The sequence below is a fragment of the Meleagris gallopavo genome, chromosome Z (assembly GCF_905368555.1).
Source record: "Meleagris gallopavo chromosome Z, MGAL_WU_HG_1.1, whole genome shotgun sequence".
NCBI lineage: Eukaryota > Metazoa > Chordata > Aves > Galliformes > Phasianidae > Meleagris > Meleagris gallopavo.
The window spans coordinates 9,664,024-9,668,500 of NC_139435.1; the positions used below are offsets into that span (position 1 = coordinate 9,664,024).

Below are 4,477 nucleotides of genomic sequence, written 5' to 3' on the forward strand. Positions count from 1 at the left end.
CTATTTACTTCTCCTTTATGCCACTTGGAGTCAGCCAGTGCATCTGCTAAGAGATCTCTGAGGAAGAACACAGTGTCCTCACCCTCAAAGTTAGTTTTTTTTTTTAATTTCTGACTAGTTTGTTTTGACTCTTCATGTCAAAGTTCACCCTGCAGCTTTATCTGTCCCACCAGGCACATCCCCTGCACCGCTACAGCACCTGGCTCATGACTGCAGATGGGCAGGAGAGGTTGTCCCCATATCATGGACCTGAAACCTACTCATCTCTATTGTGGTTTTCTTTCCCTGCTGCCAGCTAGCATTGAAGTGGGATCATAGAATCACTGAATCATTAAGTTTGGAAAGACCAACAAGATCATCTTGTCCAACCATCAACCCATGCCTGCAATCACATCACTCAGTGCAACACCTACCCTTTTCTTGAATACCCTCAGGGACAATGATTCCACCAGCTTCCTGGACAGCCTGACCACTCTTTCTGAGAATAAATTTTTCCTAATATCCAACTTGAAACTGTATGGCCTTTGGGTCAGCACAGTAATGGAGGAGTGCTCAGAGAGGACTACCAGCACTTCTCTAAGAGCTAGCTGCACCTATAGAAGAAGCTCTGAGCACCCCAAAAGGAGCACTGGTTGTCAGGAAGGAACAAGCCTCCTCCTCCTTCTATGCAAGGTCATTGCCAACAGCATATTTCTTGCAGCCCTTCGTGGCAAAAATCTCCCGCAGAGGGTACGCAGGGCAGCTACAGATGGCTTCCCATATCTGGGAGGGGGTGTTTTATTTTTTTTCCCATCTAAAAAAAGCAGAAGATATCACACCCTCCTCCTTTTGTGTATGTGTCTGTGTGTGAGAAAATGAAAACAAAAAGGAAATGAGCTCACTTCAGAGCAATAAACCGCAAAGCTTTTAAGTGAGATTACCTCATGCCATGTGATGACAGCAGCCTTTCTCACCTCTAGTGATAAGCCAGCTGAACCACTGCCGTGGTCTGTGAGCACCCTGACATCTTTCACCCCAACACGGTTCCTGTCTGCCCCACTTTTCAGCTACTACAGCCTGTATAGGGACTGTTAATGTAGAGGGAAGGATACTGTAGGATTAACACTGACATGATGTGGTGCACCTGAAGTGGAAGTGGTCCAGCTTCCATCCTCTGGATGTTCTGGTAGATGGGACTGCTGGTACTCACCCTAGAACCTCGGCTGTGTGTGCAGCCTATTCTGATGCTCATGAAGTTTGGGCTGTGATTATCAAGCCACAATACAATCACATGATTCTGTGCTTTTTATTCCCAAACAGACATCTTAAAATGAAGCCCCAAACACATACTCTTTATTTTCTTGTTGCAGCAAAGACATGACCCTGCAATGACTAAACACACCTAATCTTGTATTCACACAAATCACAACTGATTCTAATTGCAGAGGACAGCCAGTACAATGTTGAGCATACTATCTGCCTCTTCCACACGTAGGACTCTAATCTTTACAGTGAAAAAGAGTTAAGGACTCAAAATTTCAAAGGAGAAGATTTTGCAAAATATCATAAAATCATAGTAACACAGCTTAGGCTGGAAGGAACCTGAAAGATCACCCAGTTCCAATCCCTGCCATGGGCTGGTTGCCTCCCACCAGCTCAGGCTGCCCATGGCCCCATCCAAACCAGCCTTGAGCACCTCCAGGGATGGGGCACCACAGGTCTCTGGGCAGCAGTGCCAGGGTTTACCACCGTCTCCGTGAAATACTTCCCTCTGACTCCTAATCTAAATTTTCCCTGTTTTAGTTTAAAACCATTTCCCCTTGTCCTATCACTTTCTACTTGTGTAAAAAGTTTATTTCCCTCCAGTTTATAATTTCCCTTTAAATACTGGAAGGCTGCAATGAAGTCTCCCAGAGCCTTCTTTTCTCCTGACTGAACAAGGCTGTCTCCCTCAGCCTTTCTTCATGAGAGAGGTGCTCCAGCCATCTGAGCATCCCCATGGCCTTCCTCTGTACCCACTCACAGCCTCACATCTTTCTTGGGCTTATGTTACATCTTTCATTTACCAGGATGTCAAAGTCCTCTGCAGGGCTGCTCTCAAAGAGTTCTTCTCTTGGTCTATACACATACCTGGAATTGCTCCAACTCAAGTGCAACACTTGCACTGGCCTTGTTCCAACTCACTAGGTTCAGATGAGCCCATCTTTCAAGGTAGCTCAACTCCCTTTGGATGGTATCCCTTCCTTCTGCTGTATCAACTGCCTCGCTCAGCTTTGTGTCATCAGCAAACTTGCTGAAGGGGCACTTGATCACAATTCTATGTAATTAATAGAGATGTTAATGGGAACCTGCCCCAAGACAGACCCCTGGGGGACACCACTCATCTCCTGCCTCCACCTGGACATAGAGCCATTGAGCATAACTCTCTGGCTGAGATCATCCAACCAATTCTTTAACTTTTGAAGAGTCACTCTTCGAACCCATCTCTCTCCAATTTAGAGACATGGATGTGGTGTGAGACCATATCAAAAGCCTTCGCAATGTAGATGACGTCAATTTCTTCTCCTTCGTTCACAGATGCCATCACTCCATCACAGAATACCACTAGATGAGTCAGGCACTTTCTGCCCTCGATGAAGCTATGCTGGCTGCCTCAGATCATCTGTTGATCCCTTATGTGCCTTAACATCTCTTCCAGGAGGATCTGATGCATCATCTTCCCAGGCAGAGAGGTGAGGCTCGCTGTCCTGTTGTTCCCTGGGTTGTCCTTTCTTTCTTTGTTTCCTCTTTGTTTCCCCTTTCCCAATCACTGGGGACTGCCTGACAGCCTCAACTTTTCAAATATGATGGAGAATGGCTTGGCAGCCAGTTTGTTCAGAATCATGGGACGCATAGACTTGTCCACACTTAGTCTTAACAAGGTGGTCTTGGACTTGCTCCTTTCTCACACTGGTGGGGATTTTGCTCTCTGGACAGTATATCTGTAGAATCCCTTCTTCTTGTTTTTCACATCCCTCGCCATAGTTTTATTTGCACTTTGGCTTTCCTGATCCCATCTCTTCATTTGTGGACAGAACTCCTTTCAAGTGGCACATCCTTGCTTCCACTGCCTGTACATGTACTTATCCCTCTGTTTGACCAGCAGGTCCTTGCTGAACTGGTTTCCTGTCTGCTCTGCTAATTTTCTTACACTGGGGGAAAGAGAACTCTTGAAGTCTCAGAAAGGCATCTGTAAAGATCTGAGTGCTTTGCTCCACTCCTTTAAGGACAGCTTTCCAGGAGCTCTCACCCAACAATCCCATAAATACCTTAAAGTTCCCTTTCCTGAAGTGCAGGGTTCTGATTCCACTTATTGCCTGGCCTATGTTCCTTAAGACCACAAACTCAACCACAGCATGGTCACTGCAGCCCAAGGTGCCTCCAGTCTTAACCTCTTTAATGAGCTCCTCTGTGGTGTTGGTGAGCACCAGGTCCAGGAATGTTTCTTCTCTGGTCAGTTTGTCTAATACCCAGACCAGGAAGTTACCCTCAACACACTTCAGGTGTCTCCTGGATTGCTGACAGCCTGCCATGTTGTATTCCCAGCAGAAGATATACTGATGGTTGATATCCTCCATAAAGGTGAGAGATTGCAAGCACAGCATTTGCTGCAGTTGAAGCAAGAAGGCCTCCTCTTATCAGGTGGCTATAGCAAACCCCAACCACCAGATGTTCTTTATTAGTCTGGTTGCTAATTTTCACCCACAAGCTCAAAAAATATGGAACACTTCATTAATCTGTATGTCATCCTTGTACAGGGGCCATGACAAACTTCTCTGCATTGTTCCAATTTTAGTATATGTGCTGCTGAAGCAAACACAAAGATTACATTCCTCATTGGTTCAGTTTCTGCTTTCTGCTATTCATTCTCCAAATAAAGAAATTTGACATGTTCCCCAGATAAAATCTTTCCCACTTCAAAACTGATTTGTGGGATTTAGGGGAATAAGTGATTCTTTATTCAATTAGAGATCACTCAAACAAAGCTCAGCACAGAGAAAGCATTGTTCAGACTGGGGTGACCATCTTCTAACCAAGCAAAGTCACTCCTGTCCCACCTGAAAAGCACTGGCAAGGCACAGGGGAGGTGCTGCAGCACTGAGGGTGGCTTGCTGCTACATACGGAATCCTAGCTCACCATGCTGGTGTTCAGCAAAGGTGCCTTGAATTCCTCAGTTCTCTTATTAGCTTTCTTTGAGGCACCAGCATGTCAGGAAAGAACCAAGCATCTCATTTGTGGGATTTCCCTTATTTATTTCATTCCTGCATCTGATGTACTGACTGTATGCATCATGGCAAAGTGCAGAGGACACTGTGGGGTACATGGAAAGGAATTAGCCTGAGCATTAAAATGAAAAATTGTTGATAGGCACTGAATTGAAATTGAATAGAACATGTTCAAATAACCATCAACAACCATAGGCATGATCCTCAGAAAGAGCAAAAAAGCAAGCGGTGA

General features: G+C 45.3%; 1 non-coding gene across 1 annotated transcript; it reads right to left on the reverse strand.

Annotated features, from left to right (window-relative positions):
• Nucleotides 1-3,731: 3,731 nt before the first annotated feature.
• Nucleotides 3,732-3,838, reverse strand: LOC116217561 (U6 spliceosomal RNA). Its single transcript, XR_004162255.1, has one exon. It is a non-coding gene; the product is annotated as a U6 spliceosomal RNA (small nuclear RNA).
• Between the last annotated feature and the right edge of the window lie 639 nt (nucleotides 3,839-4,477).